The sequence below is a fragment of the Columba livia genome, chromosome 7, assembly GCF_036013475.1.
Source record: "Columba livia isolate bColLiv1 breed racing homer chromosome 7, bColLiv1.pat.W.v2, whole genome shotgun sequence".
Classification (NCBI taxonomy): domain Eukaryota; kingdom Metazoa; phylum Chordata; class Aves; order Columbiformes; family Columbidae; genus Columba; species Columba livia.
In genome coordinates this window covers 24,091,852-24,119,033 of record NC_088608.1, presented here as the reverse complement: position 1 = coordinate 24,119,033, position 27,182 = coordinate 24,091,852, and the positions used below count along the sequence as shown (strand labels likewise).

At 41.4% G+C, this 27,182-nt stretch overlaps 1 long non-coding RNA gene across 4 annotated transcripts; it reads left to right on the top strand.

The window, feature by feature from the left end:
• Nucleotide 1: 1 nt before the first annotated feature.
• LOC110355776 (uncharacterized) lies at nucleotides 2–23,261 on the top strand. Of its 4 annotated transcripts, none has more exons than XR_010473876.1 (3): nucleotides 2–312; nucleotides 457–1,647; nucleotides 23,149–23,261. It is a non-coding gene; the product is annotated as an uncharacterized LOC110355776 (long non-coding RNA). The 4 variants fall into 4 exon arrangements; XR_010473875.1 differs by lacking the exon at nucleotides 23,149–23,261 and adding an exon at nucleotides 15,281–16,234; XR_010473874.1 differs by lacking the exon at nucleotides 23,149–23,261 and adding an exon at nucleotides 15,281–16,254 and having other exon boundaries at nucleotides 77–312; nucleotides 457–13,144.
• Nucleotides 23,262–27,182: the final 3,921 nt, after the last annotated feature.

Genomic DNA, 27,182 nt, shown 5'->3' with positions numbered 1-27,182 from the left:
CGCCCCGCCCCGCCCCGGGGCAGCGGACGGGAGCGCGGGCAGGGCAGGGCAGGGCAGCGCGGCCCGGCCGGTGCGGGACCCGGTCTGTGGGCTGCCCGTCCTCACCGGCAGCGGGCGGCGATCGCCGGCGCTCCGAAGCCGTGGCCTGTTTTCCATGAGCCGTCGTGCCGCCCGCCGGAACAGCCTGCCCCAGCGGTTCCGTGCTTACGGGACGAAACGGGAGACAGAAAAGGGTTTATTGGAGATTTCTCACGTCTTGTGGTGTAATTATCGCCTCTCTAGATCTCGAAGCAGATTTGAGAGAACACAAAGGTGCATATTCTTTACAGCTGAGGGTTGCCTAAGCTAATGATGAAATGCTAATTAATGGCAATAACGTACGTGGGTTACTTAAGACACAGATTGGTGAGATGACAATCCTGCAGGAGTTACAGATTTTGTCATTATTGTTGACAGGGACACAGGACCCTGGTGAGTGAAGGGCTGCGGATCCAGCTGCCGCTACCTGAGAAGCTTTGCTGCTTGTCCCACGCCACACGTTGCTGGAAGAGGCTCCGGCCTCCCCATCACCCACACACCCCAGCAAACCCACACCGTGATGTGACAACCGACTGGTGGGAATGTGTCCCCTTCTGTACCCAAGACAGCCATCACTGGGTACAGAGCTGTGTTTGAGCCCTGCAGGAACAGCTGGGATTCACCCTGTAGCATCACTTTGCAGAGGGAGAAGACCTGGGATTTAAGGGAAGACATAGATGTGATGGCAACCCCAGGTGCTTTCTGCTGCTAGGAATTTACCATCATGCACCAGAGTGCTTTGGTCAGCTTTGAATTTTCACTCACAAAAAGATGTGGAAACTGGAAAGATTTTAAAGGAGAAGAGATAAGAGAGATAAGGTGTTTGTTTTCTCATCAGACAATGAAAAAAAGGCTGAACAAGCTGAGCCCAGACTGCAGTGAAGTGAAAGGAGGCAGTCAATCTGTCCTTCAAGTCTTTGCTATGCTGGTGAGAAATAATGAGCTCAAACAGGGAGATATAACTTCAGTACTAGCATTAGACCACTTTCTAATGACAGTGAAAATGAAAAACTGTTGTAGTCTGCCTAAGCAGAGAACGAAGTCACTTCATTAGACAGTGTTAAGAACAGACAACACACATCTATCAGAGATGATATGGTTGTACTCACGCTGTTGAAGCCTACTCGGTTGTCACACAGGACCTACTTACATGATCAGCTTTTGCAGTTGGTTGGCACTGACCAGCCGTTTGTAAGTTTTGAAGCGGAATGTTAATATCTATGCGATTACTAATAAACACATGAAAACTCATAGAACTCTTACCCTCTTCAGGGACCTATTTCGCCCATGATACTTCAACACAATACCTTTCCATTAGGTAAGCAACAAGCAGCAGGTTCTCCAGGGAGCAGTATGTGGTGCACAAGCAGTGAGACTTTGGTTCGGTTCTGTGCTTCACATGTGATATTTATTCTTCTTTGAGTCATAGCTCCCCATATATAAACCAGAGATAACAGTATCTTCCTAGAGAGAATGACTTGAAGACAAATACACTAAGGACAGTGTGACAATCAAGGATCAAGCTCTGCAAGACCTACTGGTGAAAAGCAGTATATTAAAACCACCTAGGTATTATTACTATTTATTTTGCTTTCACTCTCACCGTTGTTAATTGATTTTATTCCTTTCATGTACTTTGACTATAAAATAGTCTGTAATTTTCCTGGGGCAGGAGTTGCACTAGTTGCAGTGGGGTCTCCGCTTTAGGATAGTTTTCCGGTATTATTGCAACATTAACAGCTGTTCCGGCAGTTTGATAGTTTGGTTATGGAGTTAAATTTCCCCCCTGTGAACGATTTGTATACTGATCTCTGGATTAACTCATGCATATCCTCATTTATCTGTGTGGTACTGTGGAGGCACTCTGTGGGGAACAAACACAGGTCTCTCAACTGAGTTTCCGTTCACATTGTTTACTGAAGTTGTAGATATAGGTGGGGGGGGACTTTAAGCCACAGTTATCTAAATTTTTCCACATTGCTAAGTGCTGGCAAAGAGATACTAGATTCATTGCAGCAGGCTTCAGATTTTCCTAGAATATTTCTTTGTCTCACAGTCACTTGTAAGGAACAACAGTAAGCCCATTGTTCACTTATTTGATCCTAATCATAGAGGTTCCCACTAAAAAAAAGTCAACTAATATCTGATAAGCAATATTTGTCACACCCTCAGAACATAATTCTCCAAAAAGTTCCAAATTAATTGTCATGTGTGTGTGTGTCCAGAGACTTAACTGGGGGTGGTAGAGGCATGGTGGTATGGTTTGGAAACCAGGGAGAGCCCTTGTCTTACGCAGAGCGAAGGTACAGCTAAGCAACACCTCATTTTTGTGTAAGAGGGGTAAGAAAGCTGAATTCATGCCAGTGCTCTGCGTGCAATCCCCAGCTCCCTTGGAAGGACAGCAGTCTTTATAAAAAGAAGCAGCAACATAATAACAGATCATGAGGTCACTGTTTCTTGTCATTGCCTGAAGTGAACCACTGGCATGTTTTCAAAAAATATGTCTAATTGCTTCATATAAAGTCTATCTGATAGTAGAAGTGTTGAAAAGAAAACTTAGGAAACACAATAATTTTGGAAGTAATAGGGTTGTGACACCAAAGAGAACTGATTTCAGTAAAAATGCCAGTAGATCTACAGTGTGGTAGTTTTAAGTATGCTGGTCGTTGCCAAGCCAAAGCAGCAGCATTTGCCATTCCATGAGCTGTCCTTCCCACATACCTGTGTGCATCTGCACGTGTGAGATGCCAGCTCAACGTCATCGTGTCATCAAAGACCTGCATTTCCAGAATTGTGCACATTGGCATTTCCAAGAAAAATAGTTTTAGGGAGAGTTTACAGTGTAATACGAAATAAAGTAGCCAAAATACTTCAAACTTTCAGAGAGGTCTTCATAACAAGCTGTCTTGGAGCTCTTATTTCACAGTAGTCCTGTGGGAAGGCTCAGAGGGGACATGCTGCTCAGGACAAAGGCTACACTCTTGTGCAACCCACACACAGGCTGTGAAAAGAAAAGACTCCTTGATAAATTTTCTTGCTTTGAATGAAGCTCTTCAACCAACTGTTGAAAATCACCTAATGTAGCATGGGAGCCCTTGAGATGTATGTATCGGATGTGGAAAATTAATTGATGGTACACACATCCAGACTTAGAAGCTTCAGCAACTTACAAGTTGCTGAAAGAGCAACTTTACACACAACTAGAAGAGAAGGTAGAGTACTATGTCCAACTTAAACTGTAAAAGGAATTTTGAAAAATTTCCAAGAAGTTTTATTGAAACCCATGAAAGTTCCAGGCCCCAGCCAAAACTAGCAGGAATTGCCAGTGTTGTAGTACATGCCTGTGCTCTTCCTTTACTAAGTAGCAGAAAAAGGTTGTGGGACTTTTTATTTATTTTTATTTTTCACTTTTAAAGTGGCACAGCTTTGAGTTATGGGATAATTCACCTCACTGCTTCTGACAGCAACACAAGAACATTATCATAATAGTAGCTAATGAGAAAATGAACCTAAAGAATCCTCTGCTTTCCTGAAAGATGGGAAATCAGAAACTAACTTTTTCAAGAGTCTTCATTTCAACACGCTACTTGCAAGATTTAAACAGAACGAAACGCCTACTTGAATAAGGTGTGTTTTAGATGTTCTTGCTTTCTCCAGTTCAACTATTGTTCAGATGCGATTGACACTAATATATAAGAACACCTTTTTAGTTGCACTCCTGTACAAAAAGCCGCCGCCTACAGAAGAGGTGGGGTTTTGGCTGCCCTAGGTAAAGGATGGGTGTGGGACATGCGCAACTGAGTCATGGGCTCAGAAGAAGCTGATGAGGCAATAAAAGGGGGAAAAGGGCATAAGCCCTTGAGATCATGTTTCAATTAGACATTTTTTCACCAGAGGGAAAAAAAAAAAAAAAAGAAAGCAGCTTACACCCATTCATGAACATGTCATTCAACACCAAGTTATTCATGTGCTGAGAGGAGTTTTGTTGATATATTTGAATGGACCAAGAAGTTTTTCTGGAAGGAACGGATTTGACTAAGACATACTTAGGCTTTGTGCCATTTTTGTAGAGTCAGCAAAGACCCTGGGGGAAAGGCACCTCATCCATCCATCCATCCATCCGTCCGTCCATCCATTACCAGCTTATGGCAATATGGGACTCAGCTTGCACGCCTCAGTGTCACAGAACAAGAAAGGCTCAGGCCTCAGAGCTTACAACTAGGGAGAAGCCTGCAGGACCTCAAGCCATTGCCAAGGGTCAGCCTGGATTTGGAAAGGCTACACAAGGATGGGAGGAGCTGAAACTAAGAAAAAAGTGTTAAAAGCCTGCAGAATATGGGCCATGAATGTAACCTCCTCTCTAGGAATCTCCTCCTAGAAGCTGACCTTTTTTATATGGAAAAGGTTAATGGGCAGCATGCTCTCTCTTTAAACATACGAAAATAGATTTTTTCTACATGTTGGTCAGCTCTCCTGTAAAGAGGGAAAGTGTCAAAGATAATAAACTATTTCAGCTTTCAGTCAACAAGATGATCTGAACAGCTTAGAAATGCTAGAGCTTAGAAGTAAGTCTGTATCTGAACAAGAGCTGATCACTGAGAAGCAAGTGCTAAATCCTTGTCCCTAATATATTAAAGAAATATATATCAACTCCTCTTTGAACTGCTGTAACTTCAGTAAGCCTTCCACTGGTGCCCCAAGACAGAGTTATTAGTAATATGTTATTATTATCATCTGTGTTCTAGTAATAACTCCAGGTCTGACTTTTCTGTATATCACATTTTGCATGAAGGAAAAATACTTGCTAAATTGTTAACTATATGCACAGATGAGTTTGTGCATCAATCAAGTCAAGGTTGACCTTTGCGAACGGAATAAGACACGTTTCTATTTGTTTATTCTGTTTACTTCTGGCAGTAAAACCAGTTAAACTCCATCACTGGTAGCAATAGTGGCAGATATGTTTATCAAAGTACCTGCTGTGCAGGTTCCAAATTAACTCATTTCACGTTCATTCTACTGTAACAACAGTCCTGCTGCATCCAGATAAGTGAAGGGAAGAAAGGCAAGCTTCCTAGGAAACTGTGTAGAGATGTATAGCTCTGCACAGCTGCAACTCTTCCACAATACATGTCAAAAGCCTGTCAAGAGAAAAAGCTTTAATATTTGTTTATTGAGGCAGCTCTAGTAAAACCAAACATAGTTACTACATATGGCTTCCCATGGCTCTGTCAGCGAAGGCAAGCACAATTTGACATTACAGACGATTAGTTTTGAAGTTGCTTCTCCCAAGGAGCTTGAGTGTGGTTTGCAGACTCTTCTTTACTGCCCCAAGACTTTCTCCCCTTCCCCTTTTTTTAAGAGAGTTGTCAAAGTGAAATGTAACTGCCCAGCACGACAAGGGAGCTTCTGTGGGAACTATTTGCCCACTCAACACTTTCTTGGCTGTTGCAACTCCTGTACACCTGCGTCTTATCTCAGTGACTTCATCTCATAACTATTGTCTGTTATCTTTATTTACTTTTAGAAGCTCCATTTTTCATTCCAGCTTTATGCCATCCTGTGGAAGAGTCTGGCGGGAAGTGTTGCAACTCTGAAAATCCCCTTTTGAGAAGTAGCATGACCTTTCTCAACCCAGTTTATTAATTTCTCCTGAATATAGTTGGTAGTTTCCTTCTGAGAGATTTAATTCATACAATTATGACACTCTCCTCATTTAGATAGTTACATATGTTTGGTAAAGAAAGATGACCTCCTATATTTTCTCAAAATATGTTGCTTTGATAGCCAGCAGACAGTACAGAAACATTCAATGGGGAATTGAGGCAGGAGAAGCTGGATGCAGTAAGCATTAATCATGTTCAAAAATTTGTCCCAATAATCCTACATCCTGGCACCCCCCTGTGCTCTAATGTGTACTGAGTGTGAGATGGGCTCAGGATACTGTTGGGATCTCTGTGTACATCTGATCCTTCGGGGAGCTACTGGAACCTAAAATATATTATAGCATTTTCTTAAATAATCCATTTTAAGTATGTAGTTTGATGCACTAAAATTATTGCACTGGAATTCTCTCAATCTGCCACAATTTCCAAGAATTTAGAGGAGGAGGAAGAAATTACCTACTAACGGCGTTTGCTTAATACTGCATTCCCCCTGCTTATGTCCCTAGACGTATTATTGCTTCTAATAACCACTGTTTTACTCCTAAGGGTATATAACGTATAAACTGTTTTGTGGAAGAGAATGTTGCTTTGGTTTTAATTAGAAACTCAATCCCTGTGAATAGTTTTGAGAATATTAGAGGTATGACAAGAGCTCTACAACTTCTGGGTGACAAATAGCATCTCAGGAGGAGGAGAAATACAAGGGTATGGAGAGGGATGATGGGGGTTGAATGCAGTTTAAGTCTGTTGGATTTTTACTTGCTTAATTAAAATATGAATAAGGTGCTGATGAAAAGCCTAGTGTATTCGTGCAGTTCTTGACTGAATCGTATTACAGAATTCTTTACTGCTGGAAGATAGACTAAGCAGAAATGTTTAACATATTTCAGTTAAAGCTGTAACACTTAACTGTTGTGGCTAAAAAAAAACAAACGTTTCCTAGATCAGATAGCATCAGCTTAGCAAACAAATCAGCTATTGCAAATCCTTCCTTGGAGCTTAATGGGAAGGAACAATTTCTTCTAGTGTCTATTACATTTTAAGACAATTACCTGAGTGTGCTCTAGGGAATACCAAGGTCTGCAGCACCAGACACACAATTAAGCAATGTAATTGCATAAACACCGTATTTGGGACAGGCAAAGTGTTTAAACAGACCGTGCGAAAACTATTCCCAAAGGGAAGCTAACAAATAATAATGTGATTCTTTAAAATAAACAAAACAGTCTTTAAATGTGAGTTGTGTTTGACTGAAGTGTTTGATTCTACTTTTAGGGTTCCCTTTAAGTAATGCCATTGTTGTGGTCACTTTTCATGCACAATTGATTTTTTTTTTCTTTTGCTTGAAATGATACATTTTTCAATGATCTCAAGGGAATGGATGTCAAAGCAGAATGAAACATCTACAGCTTAGATTAAAGCTGTTAACGCTGTCTCAATAATACTTATATTATTCTCATATGATCTTATATTACTGCATAATTATCTCCCACACAATAGTACAATTGCCATGTAAAGGTAGCTACTAATGGAAAGTTAAGATTTTATAACTAACAAGGGAGAATTTTATTAAACACCTAAATTTCCCAGTGCATGATAAGTGCTTTGTGAAAATGGTAGACAGAATACGACTCCGAAGCCTCTGCGTTTGTTCTGATACATGCGGGCACCCGTATCCTTTTATAATTCAGATGCACAGTCTTTCAACACACAGCTAAGCGTGAATACCATGGCTGCCACGGAGTCTGCTGGGGGCGCGGGTCCAGCTGTGTCCTCATGTCCTGCAGCAGACTGGCAGTTTATGTGCTGAGCTACATGCACTTGTATCCAAACACCCACCATTGTCCCAATCCACTATATGTGTACCTTTGTTTAGCCCTCACGGATATCCACTTCCCTCTGACTCTGTTCCCCCAAGTTCTCCTGCAATGCTATATTATTCCTTCTAGTCTGGCCCAGCTTCCCTCTGCATGTCCAAATCAGAGGTGCCTTCCGACAAATCAGAGATGCTTTCCTTGTCTGCGCTGACGAGATATAGGGGAATGATACAATTCACCTTCGTTTTTAGAGGGATGCTGCAGGATGGCAAGTTTAGAAAGACATTCAAGAACAAATGCAGAGATGATGAGAAGAAATGAGATAAGAGTTGGGCAGAGTGTAGACAGAAACAGGTGGTGTTATTAGGCATTGAGTGGTCTCTTTTCATGTGCTGTGCCAAGAGTGGATCAAGCACTCTAAGCAATTGTATGGCAAGACAGTGGAGGCAAACTGAGCATCCAGCAAGGGCTTTTTACGGGCTTGTGCCACAGAAAGCTTCAGCAGGAGACTGCTAATGCCATGAGCACAAGATCTTCTGTGTCCTTGACCCAGGTTTCTTTTGTACCTCTGCTGTTCCTCAAGGAATAGAGCAATGGGAAGGAGGAGTCGCAGTCAGCGAAAGAGGAACCGGAGGCACAGAGCTGTGAAAAGGGAACTTAACCACAGGCTGGTGAGCACCATCCACCACGCGGTGTTGACTTGTGGCTAACCACAGCAGAAAGGGAGTGATTTCCTGGTTTACATCAGCTAAATTGTCATCATGCCAGTACTATCCCATTTGCGTTTTGTTTGGGGCAGAAGCCTGCATCTCCCAGAGCTCATTTTCATTCCCTGTTTCCTGGACCTGGATTGAAGCTCTTCAGTTTTGCCCCATCTGAGAAACAAAAACCAGAAGGAGGAGACGGGCTGAAGTAATAATAATGAGATCAAGTAGTAAATCAAGGAAGTTTGAACAAATGTGGCTAAGTGTGTCATTCTGTGAAACAAAACAAATGTTGATTTAACTATAATTTAGGCTAGGGAGTCAAAGGCAGCTGAACAGAATATTTGTATGAGTAAAAGCAACATTTCTGCTCAGATGCAAATCTGTTGCAGTTTTTAAAATACAGATTTAACATGAGAGATGCTAGTAAAAAAGTTATGTTTTTCAGGATTTTGCAAATTATAGCACAGTATATTAAGAGGAATGAATGGCAATTTATCTGAATATGCAAGGCTATAAACTGGTGCAGTTCAGCAGCTGCTCCACAGGCAGCTAAACTGTCTTTGTGATGAGAGCAAGAGCCTCTTGGAGAAGGGCAGAGTGGACAGTCATGGGTAGGAACTGTTAAAAAGCACCATTACCTGTAAGTAAGCAAGCACTGCTAGAGCGGGCTGAATCGTGAGAGTCACTTGCAGGCATCCTGGCAGGCTGTCTCCCCTTCATTTTTTAAATTATTGGTTATTTGTTTATTTTAACTTTGGAAAATTTTGTTTCCTTCCCGATGATGATGTGATTTGAATTCATCTGCATATTTGATTATTGTATTGTAGAAGCTTAAGTAAGTATATAAAATGAAAGCATAGCTTCAGTCCATTCTGAGGAACTGGCACCAGCAGGACACCTTAAATGCTCGCAGTGCTGCAGCCCTGCCAGACCTGAGGACTCCAGTCTCAGGAGCTGTCGGGGCAGCGCTGTTCACCAGGGCTTTGTTTCCACAGAGAAATGTGGTGCATACAAGGGATAACAAAGGCAGCTCCTTTTTTTGAAGAACACCAAATAGATTAAGCTGGTCTCAGCTGAAAAGGATGCCATCAATTTAGACAGCAGCCTGCTCTTTCAGCTGAAAACATGGGAAATGGAGCAGCACAAATGGGTGAACTGCTTGATTCTCCAAAATATTTGTGAGATAATTAATCTCTACTGCTTGCTTTGTTTGATAGGGGACCAGCTTACTGCTCCATTACATGCAATGATATTGCTGAAGAAGGTGGGCATTTTCAAATGAGAGAAAAACAGAATCTATTTTCTCTTTAACACAACATTCTTTGTGTGTTGAGAAGTAAAAAAACAAACTGTCCTTGTGTTCGTGGCTCCTCAGAGCTGCAACACTGGAAGTTTAGGGGCAAAGGAACAGTTGTAAACCAGAAAGTAGGGGCAAAGCAAGCAGTGCCAAACTTTGAGGGAGAAAGTACTACTGTAAATATACCAAATGACTCGCCATAAAAAGAAGTACTGAGTGATTCCTCATGCTCTTGTGAACTGAAAGCAGCTTGGTGAGAAACCTCAGGGCAATCATTCCCAAGCTTGCTGGTACAGCAGTACTCTAGGATAATAGAGTTGGCTGCCCTGCTAGAGCACTCCCTCCTGGCCAATGTAAGAATTAGTTAAGAATAAGTTAATATCCCATTTCCCTGAAAATAAGACAGGATCTTATTTTAATTTTTCCTCCAAAACCTATTATTTTTTTACATGTGTAGCTGCCTGGACACTATTTAAATTGACTTTTAAAATGAACTGTAACTAGGGCTTGTTTTTGGAGTAGGGATTATATTTCGAGCATCCTCAAAAAATCGTGAAAAATCGTGCTAGGGCTTATTTTTGGGGTAGGTCTTATTTTCAAGGAAACAGGGAGTACAACCTTGTGACTGAAGGAAGAATAAAACCATTATAATAAATTCTGCACAGGAAAAGTTGGAAAACTGAGACAACTATCAGGATGAATGTCTTGCTGTTACAATAGTGGTACTTAGCCTGGACATCTTGGTACAAAGCAGCTTGAGCCAAGAGCATTAAAACTGCCTTAACCCTATTTAAATACCAAGTTTCAGCTGGAATGGAGAGGGTGAGACTCCTTGTAGACAGGAAATCGAGACAGAGCTGAAATGTCTGTTCTTGAGCCCCTAATTTGAGTTTTTCTTCTGTGTTTCAATTTTTCCTCAAATGGCTAGAGATCATTTCTGTCTTATTCCTCCAACAAGATCTTTAAATTCCTCATTTACCACTCAGTACATCATTCAGATTCTCCAGCTCTCAGATCAGAACGCACTGCTTTTGGGTCTTCAGTGAAGGGTTCTCTAGTTTTGGAACAGGAATCAGAGATACAGCACATTGCTTCTGCAGAGAGCTTTTTAGCAATTCTTTTGTAGTCAACTGAAGCAGATATTTGTTTCTCAGCAAAGTATTTTCTAAAAACTTTTATTATTGTGTCTAAATACATTGTATTTGAGCTTCTAACCAGTTTCTAAACACCATTAAGAAATTAAAAAGGAGAAATTACTTGCCTCAGATTTCTTTTCCCGGTGATACCGTGTATCCCAGAATTGCCAAACGTTTCTGCCTTCTGTAGCTCTTACTTGACTTGTACGGTATTGTTGGCTGTGTTAAAACAGACTTGATGCTTTTGCCTTGTCCATCTTACTTGAGATTTCAGTCAGTTATGTTTTGGCTGGATTTAACTGAAAAGCTCGTGTTCTGGAACACAGAGGCTGAAGTTGTGCCCCAAAATCTGGGGACAACTTTTCATTTGTCCTAACACATCTGGTGACAGCAAGAGTCTTACATAGACAGCAACTTTACGTGAAAGCCATTTGAAATGGCACAATACTGAATTCTGATCTAATGAGGTCTGGTAAGCTGAGCAGGGTGGGTTAACAAGACATTTTTTGGTCAGACACAGCGTAAACATGTCTTTGGCAAAAGATTGGGGTGTGCTATTTGTGACCTTGGCTTTCAAATGCAACAAAGCCCAGCTTTCCTTTTACCCAGCAGATGGCCAACTGCTCTTGGAAACAGAGAATAAACCTCAGCAGAGGCTTCCTCTGTGCCATTTATAGCCCTGCAGATGGACACTCTAAAGGAAAGGCAGCTTTGGTATAAAATAAAACAAAAAACAATAACTTTAAATTCAAGGCCTGATTATTTTGTGCTCTGTGGTGGATCTCCCTTTTTTCCAGACAGCTCTCCTTGGGCAGTAAAATTCATGCAAGGCCTCTGGGAAGTGTAGCATGTGCTTCAGGGATGTGTGGTGGTTTGCTTCTACCAGGAGTGCAAAAGGCTGCAATAACAGAAATGGTAGGCTTTGTATCCCTGGAAAAGCTTAGTTACAGGAGAAAACATAAACAAATATTTTGAATTTTTGTTCAATGAATCTCCATCTGCCATTCCCTGATCCTGTTCTTTCTCTGAAAGTTCATTGCTGTTCCCAATGGCACTGCAGGTTTAGCTGGACCCAGCTGCAGTGGTTCCAATTCTGCCTGATGCCTGTGACTTCAGGTGGTCGGAGAGCGCTCCTAGATGGGAACGTGAAAATCTAAACTTGAGCTAGTATTTCCTCCAAAGTTCACATTCAGGGTTAACCTAGCAGCTCAGACACGGTGCTGCAATGTACAGTTACTCATCTGGAGGGGACAGCTTCAACTCACATACTTAGAATTATCCCTAACGTTTTGTCTCCCACCATTAACTTTTAAACAGTAGGTAGGCATGGGCGGGTAGATGGACAAACATCTTCTAGCATCAGTAAAGGTCTCACAGTTGCAAAATGAAATGGAAAACAGGCTAGAAATGTAAACAACAAACTTTCCTCCATCGCTAGGACATTATGCAGTCTACTGCAGTGTGGCAGCCGTTGGTGGCCACTCAAAAGCTGGAGCATGAGGTGCTTAAGAGCCTTAGACTGACCAACCACAGGCTTTGTCAACCCACATCTCCAGAACCGAGGACACAGTAGACATCAGCTGTCCTCCCAGACATGCTGTGTTTGCAGTAGTTTTCCCCCTTCTGCTTTTCCCATAACTGTTACAGCCAATGCTGTTCAATTGCCAGGGAGGAATATGTACACCCCGTCAGAGATTGCTGTAGTGCAGACATTACAGAAAACCATTTCCCGCTTTATTTGGTATAATTTCTAGCACAATTTGAGCTACTGTTTTATTATTCCTCATATGTAGCCAATTAGCATTTTCTGTCTGAAAATCTCTCATATGGCAACACAGCAAAGAATATGAATTAAGAAAGTATGACTCTGTGCTAGAAAACAAAGAAAACTGGCAGGAATCTTATAGGCAGATAAAGCAAATAAAACAGCATTAACAATCTTAGCAAAGCATTCCAGATTTTGAAATGACAAAGTCCTTCTCAATAAGCTTTTTGCATTACTTAAACACGGGCTGCAATGTGCTGTGCAAACAGTTTTAATGCTCTCCTCTTACTGAAACAGGAGGTTGTGCAACCAGACCGCAATACACACGTTGCCTTTTGAAGAGAAGTTTAAAGAGCAGTAAAGTATTGTAAAAGTATTGTTACAGCAGCAAAAGCTCTTTTGAATCATTCTAACTGCTCATTTCACAAGAGAGGGAGGTTGTTTAAACTCTGTGCCATGGTATATTATGCACGTAAGCCATAAAAAGTGGCCTTGGGAGACAGAAGCATTGCCTGCACCAAAGAATGGGTGCCACAGGCATTTGCCTTTCAGAGGTGGCAAATGATACTGTAAGTTCACATACAAAACCGGGTGCAAATGGGCTAAGAAATGCCGAACAGGTGGAATGGAAGGTTTCTAACATGGAAAGCAACTAACCTGAGGGGAACTTCTGAGCAAGTAAGGTGGAGTGTGCTTCCCCCCCCTGCTAATGATCTCTGCCATTCTGCCCTTTACCTTGCATCTGTTACCTTGATGTGCTTTTACTATTTCCTGCCCTGCCCCAGGTATCTCTAAGCTTAGTATTTGATTTTTGGCACCCTTTTCCCTGTCTTGCTAATGCTTGTTTCAGGCAACAGCAGCTGCCTGGAATAAATCCTTTGGGTCTTATAGAGCCATTGTTCAAAGCTGTGTTTAAGAGTGCTCCTACATGTTTGCAATAGTAAACAACTATAGAAAGAAGCTGGAATGAATTAAAATGTAATAAAAAGGCAGAGCTAAATAATACAGTGAAAGCAGTTGGAAGTATACTTGTACAAAAAGACTTCTTTGATTAGCACTTTGTGAAGAATGATCATTTTTAGAGGAAGAGCATGCAGTACTTATTTCATCCACCAAGATGTGTCCTTGGTTTTGTGTTTTGAATAAACACAACGAGGCAGAGATTCACTGTCTTCATTTTGGAAGTAAATGTCACTTTAGGTCCTCTTTCTACCAAGTGACCAGTACTGCAGTGTATACTGGAACAGCCTCAGGGATGATCTAGTTATGCTCAGACTACAGTTGTTCCAAAGGGAGATTCTAGCTAAAAATACAAGTCTTTCCTCTTTTCCGTCATACCCCCTTTCTGCAGAAGAGAAGCATTTGGCACACAGCTCCGCTGGCAGCTCCACACCAGCTCAGAGGCTGCCTCGCCACAGAGCTATTCCTTGGAGTCCATACTGGATCGCATTGCTGGAAAAAGGGAAAGGCTTGGCTATAGGACAATCTTCTCTATAGTGGTGTTTTGTTTTTTTTTTTTTTTAGCTGGGTTATCCACAAATCACTAATTAAAAGGAATGGATACTTAGAACAGATGAATTCAGAGTTACCAGTGAGACTTACTATTTTGACTGGTTTACATTTTGCAAGAAAGAAAATAAAATTACAGTAAACAACTTTTGCTAACCCTGTGTATGCCATTCATGTAGCCAACTCCTATTCTGAAAACCTGTATGTATAGCGTGCATTTTTATATTATCTAGTACTTCAGAACACAAGATGGCAGTGTACGTTGTAGTGATTTCAGGCTTCAAGCTGCTCCTGCTACTCAAACAGAGCATATAACATTTTATTCTGTCCTATATTAATCCGATCATGTACTTACAATATTAGAAATAAACCTAAAAGTATTTGTCAACAGCAGAAACATGCAATTTGCCAATAAATGAATATTGCATGAACAAGCATTAGGTAAAGCTTAATTCAAGATTTTATCGTACATAACAACACTCTGGAGACATTAAAAGCCTTTTATGGAACTCCTCAATTGCAATAACAAGAGGGTATCCCTTTATGAAGGAATGGTAGTTGGCTCAGTCGTAAGAGCTTCAGAGCAAAATTGGCTGCTGGGGAACAGCACAGAAGAGCTGGCGGGCTGAAATACATGCTTAGCTCAGGGCTCTCAGAGGAGCAGCGCAGACCACTGAAGTGGAACAGAATGAACAGTATCTAAAATTGAACAGGTGCCTTTCTGTAAAAAAAATCACAACAAAGCAGACAACTGTTTGGCATGACAATTCAGAGGAAAAAAAATCCACCGAGAGGCATCAAATTAGAGGATAGATCTCTGGCTGAGGACAAAATTGTTTAAAGGGCTATAGAGAGTCAGACATTTCTGTGTGTAACTTCAGTCAGAGTCTCTCTGGGTACCAGTGGGCAAAGAGAAATGCAGTAACAAATTTTCTAGGCAACTACCCCCCAGTCTCTTTTCTTTTCTCCTAGTATTTGGTTATGCAAACATGGCCTCATTAGAAAGGCGTGCTACAGAGTAAAAAAGCCCTAAGAAAAATAGTAATATTTCAGAGTGTAAAATAATCCTGGAAATCATTATCCCTGTGGGATGTGTAACACTGACAAAATTCTGGGCAGCCCTGCTTTCTCCTCAGGGGATGCTCAGGGGACATTGCCTCCCCGCACCTGAACTCGTGGCACTGACGGGAAAGTCAGGCTGACCCAGAAGATCAACACTCAACACCAAGGTTCATCATTTCTGGATACAGCTCTTAATTGAACATAGACTTTGATCATCAAAATATATATCTTTCTCTCTGACAGGTGTGATATAACTATTTTCTGTTTCCATCCTCCATTGTACTGAGCAATGGAGAACCTCATGGCAGTGCGCGTGGAGCATCGCATACGGAGCCGGACCAGCGTTTTTGATAGAAGGTGGAACTGGGAATGCTGGTCCCCAAGTCTACTTTTCTTGTGGTCATTATCCATGTGTGAAAATACCGGTCCGTTCCCAGTCACTCAGTCACAGCAGCTCCAGTGAAACGTTGTCAGATTTTTCATGGTAGTCCACTCCTGCCGTTAAAATTGAATCAATTGCTACTTGTTATTGCCTTATGTTCCCATGCATAAATCACTGGGTTTATTCCAAGATTTCCCTCCCTCCCCCCCTACTTTCTGAGTTTGCGTAAGGTTGAATTAGGCATTGATTCAAATCAAATAATTCAAATGTCATTTTTTCCTGGTATTTAAACTAATGCTGGATGTGTGTTCGTGACTAAAATAAAGCGTCTGCCTAGCAGTTTTAGTCATTTGGTCTGTTAGTTACAGTAGATTACAGAAAGCATGGCATGTACAGAATTATGCATGCACTTTTCAGCCATCTAAAATGGAGGATAAATTGAACATGTCATAGTTCTAGGGCAGTAATTTATATTGAGTAACAAGCTGGGGAGGGACCAGAGCCAAAACCTCAGATCTAAATTACCTTGAGTTCCAGGGAAATTTTAATCCAAATAAAAACTTCACAGCAGTTCATTATATGATTAAGTGAAGCAACAAGAGACTGTGTATCAGCACTCCCAAACTAAAGAATTTACACCAAAATTGAGCCTCTGTAGCTAAGTCCACAGATGCCCTGATCACCAAAGTTCTCTGGATTGCAGTTATTGACTCTTGACTTCTGCTGTCTGTTGTAACCACTCCGCGTGTCTCTGTTGGCTTTACATATATCCCCATTTGCTGTAAATGAAATTTTTCAGCCCAATAATATTTCTTCACTGGGAGTGTGTCATGAGGATTCACAAACTCAAGATTTTTCATATATGGACTATTAAAGTCAGTCTCATGGCCTTCATTTCATTTCAGGTGCTTATTCAAGGTTTGATTTGCCAGGGTGCCTCTTCCGTTTGGCAGCCCTGGGAATGGCCTGCCTTTCAAATTCCTATGAGTGCAGATACCGCCAGTAATGTCCAGGTTTGAGAGGAGAAAGGGAAACACTATCTTTTCTTACTTCTTCTGCATGGTCTTCCTTACAGTGTGTCCCATCTTCTTTTGCTTCCAGTCAAAACCAGACTACTTTTTTATGACAGTAATCAGTCCACATTGACATACAATGAAATTCCTTCTTTAGGTAAAATAGTTCTTACTTTTCTATTCCGAATCATTCCTAATCCAATCTTTTTTTACCAGGTATAACCAATGTCCTCATAATCATGGATAATCTACCCTCCTCCCAAAATAAAATGTAGCTATAATAGCCTACCCCAAGATTAATTCCCCCCTCACCAGTATGTCACAAAAGCACCTCTTTGACCCAACACAACCCAAATCAAAATTAACTTATTTCCCATAGTCCAAAACAACTTCTTCTCCCCCAAATAAACTCTTCTCTTGACATTATATTGGAATGACACTTGCAAATTCAGGAAGTCACACAGAATCACGGAATGTTAGGGATTAGAAGGGACCTCAAAAGATCATCCAGTCCAATCCCCCTGCCGGAGCAGGAACACCCAGATGAGGTTACACAGGAAGGTGTCCAGGCGGGTCATGGTGCAGCAGAATGATAGTAGCCCTAGAAACCTTTCATTTCCTGCAAGCATCATCCCTCTGCCTTTCACCTACCTGTCCATGTAAAAGGCAAGGTCTGGGCTAGGAGGAGATGCAGCAGAGAATGTCAGCAGGTCAGGGGTGCTCCAGCCGGGGCTTCGGACACGTTTAGGGTAGGGAGCGACTGGGAAAACAGGTACTGGGGTTATTGCTACCACTGATACATTCCCCAACTAAACACTGATTGTAATAATGAAAGTAAAAGGCAATATATTTAAAATGGGCAAAAGTAATATGCCTCTGAAACATGTTGGCAAATGGTATCTAGGCCAAGTGCTTAGCAGGATTCAGTAAAAGGTTATACATACATATTCATACATTTATGTAGGGAATTAGATTGGACCTGATAAAAATTCATAATGGATATAAATGTTCACAGTTCAGGGCATAAATCAGCCACCAGCCTGAGGTTAGAAAATAACTTCCCCGTTAGTCAGGTTCTTACATAATTATCCATTATACTTGCGGAGGGGGGGAAAAGAGGTTGAAGAATAGGGCAATTTCCTCAGAGACATCTGGGAATTACTATTGGCAGACAACTAATTTAGATTTGATCTGGTATGGAAGTTCTTATTACATCAAATAATGTAATTTAGAATTAAAGCATATGATTTATTTTGTATTGCTTACTCTTCGTGTAATCAAGTTCATGCCTGAGGGGAACTGCAATCTTTCCCTTATAAGCTGGCCAAAGGTAGTGAAATCCACTGTGCCGCGTTTTCTCACAGAGCATCCTTAAAAATGGTTTCAAATTTTCCAAGGAAGTTGGGCAGAGTCCCAGGAATTTAGTTTGTTGAAAACCTAGCCAACTAATATAGCCAACTTACTGTCTGTATTAGCAGAGAAAAAATTGTGTGTGTGAACTGCATATTCTGAAAAGTTCTCATTCTTGTTTAGTTTGCATAAAAACCTGAAAAGACTTGCAGAGCTCCTGAACACCACAAATTATAGCACATGAGCTGCTCCAGGACTGCTTTTCCAGCTTGGTATTGCCGGCTCATCTAAGCAAAGCATAGGTGTTCAGCAGACGTTTTTCATCAAGCAACATACCTCCAGCGCTTTTGTTGTGCTTGCAAACAGTCTGCAAGCAAACGTGACACACACTGCATGCTAATAAAAACTGCCGTGGTGACCTTGCAAACAGATAGCTTGATTGAAAATCAAATTCTTAATTGATGAAGAAACTGTAAGTGAATACAGGAAATTATTTACGGTCGCTGCAGGGATCAAGAGATACTAGCTGCATTCCACTGTAGTTCCTGGAATGCGTGGGATATGCTCATTGTAATTACAGCATAAATTATCATCACAATAAATGTAGGAAACTGAGAAGCATTTATTACCAAACATCTCACTAATTTTCACAAGAAAAAAAGAGTGCTACTTGGCAACAATCTCTCTTAAGCATTATTTCTGTTACTAGTGAATAGTACTAGAAATATTGGACAACATCTGGAAGGTTCTGAGGCCACAATCAACAAACACTATGGCCTTATTAAAAAAAAAAATCTTGTGCAAACCTGAGTGATCCATTCAGACAGATTTATAAAAGCAATGGCTGAAGACAAGGCAGCAGGTGTAATACAGTAGATTTTTTTTAAAGATACCAAATCATATTCCATAAAAATCTTACTGGAGCAGTGGATTCGAGCTGGCTTTGCTGGGAAAGGGGTGAGAGGGCTCCCCCAGCCCCTCAGCAAGGGTGGCAGAGCCTTTGGAGCTCCCGTTGCCCATTGAGCCTCCTCCAACAGCCAGGCTCTGCAGAACAAACAACACTGCTTCACGACTCTCTCAGAACAAACAGGGCAACTCCCTTCAGCACAATTAACTCTTAACAGTGGCAACATTATCAGCCCTGCAGCTGAACCTAATGAGCATTATGATCATATGGGGTGGACCTTGTTGGGGCCATTTCACACCAGTCTTCTGCCAGTCACAGAGGCAGTCTTGGTGTATCTCCCCCATCCTCGTGTCCTCCTGCTGCTCTGGATGCTGCCCTGCCAGCAGTGGGCTGTTTCCTTGGGAAGCCCTGAGGCTGCTCACAGCCCAGCTGCCTCCTCTGCCAGGCTCTGCTCAGCCCTGGGTACACTTCCCCCCTCCAGCACCACTTATAGCATGCTGGAAAACCCGGTATATACTGGGAGCCTCAATACAGCACTGCGAAGACACATACGACATATTGATCTGTGAGTAGAAGTTTGGGGTATGATATATAGAGGTGTGAGGGCTGATTTTTTTTACATATATATTCTTTGGGAAAATGAAGTAAACATCAGCCTGCTGCTGACATTTATAGTTGTACATTGCAAAAAGCCACAAATACCAATGAAGAGAGAATTATAGATGGGGTGTAAAGAAATGATGCACTCAAAAAGCAATAGTTTCGGTCTAGAATAAGGTTGACAGTGTACAAATAATCCAAATAATTTTTCAGTGGAAGAAATAGTCTAAAAAGCATGACTTGGAAAATAACATGATAGGAAATTCTCCTTTCCCTGTGGAAACCAGATGCAAGTCTGCACAGAACATGGCAAGGCAAAACAGCAATGTCACTTTGGACTCCACGTGAAGAGCTGTAACAACATCAGGTTAAGTCATTTTCTCTATGATTTTGGCCTAAAATGTTCAGTTCTATCCACAGTGCTATCAAAAAGACCAAAGATAAATGAGAAAGAGTTCTGAAAAAAGCCAGAAAAAAAATAAACAGCCAGAGGCCAGATTTATTTGGAAATACATGTATATGTTTAATTTGTCCAAACCTTAAAGGGTGATTAAGAGAAACCCATAATGGATGCTTTCTTCTGGAACAGGGTACTTAGAAATACAAAGTAGGAAAAAAGGGTCAGCAGGTCATGGGCTGCCAGAGATCCCAACACTGCTTTGTTTGCTGCTGCTGAGCAGCTGCCAAATTATTTTAGTAGCAGATCCCAAATGAGCGTGTAAAAATGAGGGCTACATTTATATTCTGAGAATCAAGCTTAGCTTTTCTTTCCTCAGAAACACACTTCTGGAGACAAGCCTCCCTGTTTCTACCACATATTTAAATAAAAAGTAGGCACACGGTGCAATGTAGTGCTGAGGATCACACCAATTGCTTGATATTGCTTCCTATGGAAATCCAGCTTTCGTTCATCCCCTGGCCTGTGTGCTGTCCTCTCCCCATGGTGCACTAATGGGGATGAGATTAGGAGTGAGGCTAATGGGTGGCAGCACCACGTATATAATGGCATATTTAGGAGAGGAGAAAGAAGTAAAAGTTAAGCTAGAAAGAAAGAAAAAAAGATAAAGAGAAATGAGACAAAATACCAGCAGAAACCCTGCGACTCCAGGGTTTCTGCATTTCTGACTGTTCCCTTCATACTGAGGCACAGAGGACACACCGACACTGGAAGCCGGTCTGTGTGGCTCTTTCAGGGTGTCGCCTCTGCTGCCCCGCAGCACTGGGGCTGCACAAACACGGCCGAGCAGCGCTGGCCTCTGCCCTCCTGCCCTTGCCCACCTTCCCAGCCCTGCGCGCATCTGGAAGTCGGAACCCACCAGATGCACCAGGACTGAGGCTGCCGACAGCTGAGGGGTTGCCCGCGCTACACCCCATGCGTGCTGCTGCTCCAGGAGCCGCTCCGGCACAACAGCCTGAATAGAGTCAGCAGGCTGCTTGTATTTTAAACGTGGTGAGTAAGGACTGCTTGCTGGGTTAGCAGAATATACAGGCATGACAAGAGGCCGAAGGAGTAAACAACATATTGTATTCCCATGTCATATGAGTATCAGGAGGGAGATCTCAAAAAAAGATAAAAGGGAAGGGAAAATAGCGACAATAAAGCAGCCAGCTTCTCCCTTTCTCTTTGAAAATCAGAACAGGAAATAACTTGGGGTTTCCCCTATTTAGCAAATTATTTTGTTATAAGAGGACATATAGAATGATTAATTAGAGGTTAAGAAAGATACTTCCTTGAGGAGATTATGAAGATGAGATTATCTCTTGCATCAGAAAATGAAAGTCAAAGAGACCTCAGTAGTATTCTTGCTTTCATACTTTCTGGATTTTTTTGTTGGTGGAAGGGGCAACAAAAAAACTTACGAACTATAGTATACATTTGGGAAATGCCTAGGCTCTCTGAGCTCCAGGGAACATTTGAGAATTTAAAGGGAAAGGCAGGCAGGTGCTGGGGCAGCTCACCTATGGCATAAATGTATTCCAACACTTGGAGGATGGTGGGGAGTTCAACAGCATGTCAGGCGTGGGGTTCCAACTTCAAACCACATGATGCACTTTAGACTCTTGTAAAATGTTTGTTTATCGTTAGTCTGGCTTCAGCAGTTGAAGTCACAAAGCTAAGTCTTTTAAAACTATTCCCAGTGTATTCAGTGGAATGCAGGTTGCAAACATTTCTATTCATGGAACTGAACTTGGATTTTAAATTGCAAATCATTAATTCTGGAATAAGTTCCTTCATCTATTTTAGGTTATTTCAAGATTTAATTCTAGAGCAGTTGTTCCATTCTAGAATTATTCCAGAATTTCCTTGGCTCCAGAAGGTCATAGAGGTATCTTTCATCACACATACTGATACTATAGTATGCATTGAGTAAAACAAGAATAAGGAGTTAGGACCATAGATTACATCATTTATTATCTGCAGATGCCAGAACATTAAGACTTTCAATTGTTTTCCCACCAAACTGAATGCGGCAGTTCGTTAATACAATTACCTCTGTATAATTGGAAACTAAATCAACGATGACTGCGAGATCTGAATATTACTTCAAATAATTTCATTTTTATGATGCTATTTTGTTGTACATGGTATTACCAAATAGCTTATTCATTTTCCTGCTGACTGTGATTTGAGTTTGCGCCTTTCTTTGAGAAGGAAGAAGCGTATTTTCAACCTTTTTAGTTTCTTGGATACAGCATGTGTTGCTCTTAATTATTTAGGCTGACACACATTGACACTAGAAGTCCATAGTCTACAGTGAGTGAAACAAGAGGGAAGGATCGAGTGGATTATATCTGCCCTAGGAAGAGGAGGAGGCACCAGAGGCCTCTGGGAAGGCAGGAATTTGGGGTAGACAACTAATTAGAACTCGTGCATTGTGAAGGATTTCCCCTGCTGCAGTCAGAGCAGCGTCCCCAGTCACTGCTTGTTCGCTCTTCTGAAAAGAAGCAGTTTTAAGGTATTTGGAGGAGGTAGCAGGGAGACTGGCCACAGACTGCTTGCTCTGTGTCGCAGTTCATTTGGATCTCTCAAATTTACAGGACAAAATTGAACTTTATTTTATGAAAGAAAACAAACATGACAAGCAAGGGCTCAGTCCCCTTTGTACCAGCTAGTCTAGCACGTGAATTCACTAATTTGTCACTTAAGTCATGAGGTTTCTATCTCACAAGTTTTCTAATTCATAGCTCGCAATTCATTAACTCGTAACTTGTAACTTGTGCGCCTATGAGCAAAATAATTCCCTAGCCAACAGTGAGACTGCTCATCCTTCCTCCTTCATGGTGCAGGGTCCCCTGTATCACACTGGAATCACAAACATCAGTGTTTTATCAACACTCTTTTCATCACAAATCAAAAACATAACATTATACAAGCTACTATGAAGAAAATTAATTCTATCCCAGCCAAAACTGGTACAATCTCCAACCCTTATTCCATACCATTGACATAATGCTCAAGACCCACCACTATTCAATAGATCCTCAGACACTTTCCCCCTTCCCATCCTTTGATATATACACAGATATTGTTCCCTTAATCTATGGACCACCCCTGTAAAATATCCATAAAATATCCACAAAATGTCCACTGAGTTGATTAGTCCATGACTTGGATTCTGTCTGTTACGTTGGTCACTCAGGATGGGAGAGGTGGTGTGTTGTGTGGAGTTTTTGGGCACCAAAACCAGCTCAGGTCAGGTCACTGCTGCACTTGCTCTGCTCCTTGTGAGGCCCGTCCTCCACTGGGGGTGGTTCCTGCTATAGTACTTCTTATCATATGCAATTTCAGTCATAGGTTACAACAATGTAAAGGTATATCCATTACAATCTCTGCCTCTGGTCTGTTTGGACACCGCAGTGTACTCCTCCCCTTGCCTCTGCTCCAGTATGGATTTACAAGCCACAGCCTCTTCAGGGGTGTAACCTGCCGCAGCCTGGACTTATCCATGGCCACAGATGCCTTGAGGTGTACCTGCTCCACCATGGACTTATCCACAGCCACAGGCACTTCGGGATGTCCTCCTCCCACATGGACTTATCCACAGGTCACAGTCCCTTCAAGTCAAGTTGGCACTGGAGCTCCAGCCTGTCCAGCACAGCAGCACAGGCACAGCAGCGATGCCCTGGCCACCAGCCAGCCCAGGCACATGGCCACTGCTGTTATCAAAATGCTCCCAGGCACAACCGGGTGAGATGATAAACACTACAGCAAACAGCAAGAGCAAACAGCAGCCACCAACAAGCTCTGGACTCTTAATGTACAGTAAGGCAAGCATAGGAGCCTGACAATAATAGCTAAAACGCCGTAACAGCTATAGATTTGGTCTAGCAAACTCCAGGCAAATTTGTCATTACCTCGAACCCTTCAGGCCCCACACTGGGCACCACAAAGTACTGTCATGGTTTAATCCCAGTGGGCAGCTCAGCCCCATGTAGCCATGTGCTCACTTTCCCCTGGTGGGATGAGAGAGGCAATTGGAAGGGTAAAAGTGAGAAAACTTGCGGGTTGAGACAAAGACAGTTTAGTGGGTAAAGTAAAAGCTGCATGTGCAAGTAAGGCAAAATAAGGACATTATTCTGTACTTCCCACGGGCAGGCAGGTGTTCAGACATCCCCAGGAAAGCAGGGCTCCATCACACGCAATGGTTACTTGGGAAGAGAAACGCCATAACTCTGAACATCCCCCCTACCTCCTTCTTCCCTGCAGTATTTATTGCTGAGCAGTGTCGTATGGTGTGGAAGATCCCTATGGTCAGTTGGGGTCAGCTGTCCCAGCTGTGTCCCCTCCCGGCTCCTTGTGCATGCCCAGACTGGTGGGCAGCCTGAGAAGCAGAGGCCTTGATGCTGTGTGAGCACTGCTCAGCGACAGCTGAAACATCCCTGTGTTATCAATAGTTTTCTTCACAAATCCGAAACATAGCACTGTGCAAGCTACTATGAAGAAAATTAACTCTCTCCCAACCAATACCAATTTAGTAAATAAAAAAATAATTAATTGACCAAAAAGTCATAATGAGTTTTCATTGCATGAAAGACACAGTAAGATCAACAACTAAGAAATGTCTTTTATCTTGTTTTTTATCAAGCTAACTTAACAGGAAGTGAATTCTTAATGTGTAGGGTTGGTGAAATGTGCACCCGGACTTGCATGTACATAAGCATCTGTACATTACAAAAAGCTCTTATGAAAATTGTTATCTGTTGAGTAGATCAGGCTGCTGTTGCAAAATGAACTACTGCAGACTGATACTGTCACGACAGCAGTTCTTCTCTGGGAATGAAAAGGGGGGTGGTCACGCAGAGTTCCTCCAAAGGCTTCTAAAATACTGCCACAAAGTGGCTAAGTTGTCCTTAGAAGCTCTGTTGTGTGTTTGAAATGCACTGCTCTCAAGAGTTTTTCAACTTGAAAAGAAATTAATTTCTAAGTTTAAGTCATCAAGCCATAACAAGACATAAACTCTGACAGTCATGCATTCAAAGCATTTCAATGTCAGTTTATTCTACAGGATGAGACAAGTACCAGCAGAAGAGAAACAATTCCTGATTCCGCAGAGCCAAATTTAAAGTTGAACTTTCCTCGGGAAGAATAAAGGTCTATATTCTTGTTCATACTCATGTATAAAGTCCTACCACTTTTTGTATTTGCGTGTTTCCTGGGAATAAGATAATAACAAATACTTAACCTCTGGGACATGGGAAACGGTTGTAGGCACACGGTTACTATTTCACTAGTACTAGAGACAGGACCTTCTCCCCGGAGTGAGGAAGGAACCAGCTACTGTACTTTAGACTGTACATTAACCTCATCTAACTTTCAGATGGTAAGGGTCAGGGAAGATGAATTCCAAACATCGTGGCTGAGGATGTACCATCTTGTGCCAACAGCCAAGTGGGGATCCGTGGTCCATCTCATGACTTTGCAATGTAAGAAGGGAACAAATTTCTGCCACATGTGATCCTGATTCCAAGGTCCTTGATTTACATCTCATGCAGAGCTCTCTGTAAAACAGAGGATGTCTCCTTATCACTGACTGAAAAACACTTTAACTGAATCCTTTCATCGATGTTTTTCTAGTGATGTCACAGGGACTAATTTTAAAATGAAAGTTCTTGCTAAAAATGTAACATCAAAAATACTTCTAGTCAAAATCCCAGATTCTCAGTTCTCTTCCTGTTACAGAATCAGTCAAAAATAGTCACTGGTTCAAAGTTCAGAAATTCACTGTGACTGAAATTCACTCAACAAGTCAAGACTTGTCTCCAGTGTTTTCCAGAGGTTTGAATGATGTTATTCCAACAGATATTTACCACCATTGCCCTTTTATGTGAAGGTATCAAATCTAGCAAGGTTTTTATTATAAAATGTGTACTTTCAGCAGTAGGTGGCACTATGAAGTTTCCATCTTCATACTCGTTCTAATACAAAATAATATTAAATGTTATGCAGATATATTAGAAAGAACTTCATTAGAATGTTGTTAATAGTCAGTTATCTGAAAATATGTCCACATCTTTCAATTTTCCTATCATTTTAAACAAAGCATGAAAACATAAATAATAATAATAATAATATATATATATAAATCCTGATAATAAAATAAATGTTTTTCTAAATATTGCAATTGACAAAAGGTCAGTTGCCCCTATAAAGGGAAACTAACAAAAAGTCTGTGTTTCCAGATATTTTAGGTTGTCTAATCAAATGAAAATAACAATATTGCAAAAGTATTGCTCACACTTTTGTTTCAGAAAGCTCCTAATGCCATACACCTTGTTCATCAGTGGCATACAGTGGGAATAGTGCAGTCAGATAAAGGATTTTCATTAAGCTGATTTTTGGATGGCTGCCTTACTCATCAGAAATGAAGCACTGGCCTGCCTGAGCTCAAGGTGTGAAGATAAGGAAAGGAGAAAAGAAATTAAGCAAGGAGCACAAATGAAATATATAGTCAATGCTCTTTTATCTGGCCCAGCCAGAAAGTGTCCTTGCCTGTTTTTTTCACCCCGGGCTCCAAGCAAGCTGCTTAGCTTTGCATGCTGTTTCTGCACTATGATATAATCTATGCCAATGCCTGAGATTCACATTTGCTTTTATTTTGTATTCTATTAAATAAAGCATGCAGAAAATACACCTTTATAGCTTCAGGGTAATTTTTCACAAACTGACATTGTGTATTACTCATTTTGTGCTAATGTGGTCTGCTTGCTGTTTCTCTTACAGTACTGAGAAAGTCAAAAGCTGGTACTTAATAAAAACATCATTTGCAAGGAGCAGGCAGCAGCTGAACTCAAAAGGTTTTTTAAATTGTGACAGCCCATTTCTGTTTCTCCAGAGCCTCCAACAGAGTCCTTTCAGCTGGATTTAGTTGGGTTCACTTTTAGACCACTGAATGAAGTGGTATTACAAAAATAATATATAGGAGTATACTTAAAACTTTCCTGCTGGTTCTCCATTACAAATGATGTATTGTTGTCATGCATTCTCCCTCCAAGGAATCAAGCCATAGTATCATAAGAGCTCCTTCAGTACACCCAGCTCATTCAGTGATGCAGCATGTTCTGCTTAGAACTCCATCATATGCTCAGTGGCTCTATGGATGTGTTTCAACTGAACTTTGATTTTAAGGCGAGTGCTCTATCTAATACAGTTGTCAAATGTTCATATAATAAATCTACATGGATTACAGGTTCTTCTTCCTTCAAAGGCATATATCAATTTAATACAATTACAGCAAGCAATATATTTGGGTAGACACCCACCTGCAACATAGTGGTGCAAATAATTTTTTAAATTGTTACAGCTTTATCAAACGTATACACTTGCGCTATTTTTTAATTTTTAAAGTCACACTCCTGTACCTTGTAAGGCAAATGTGCAAATGAGATCTTGAC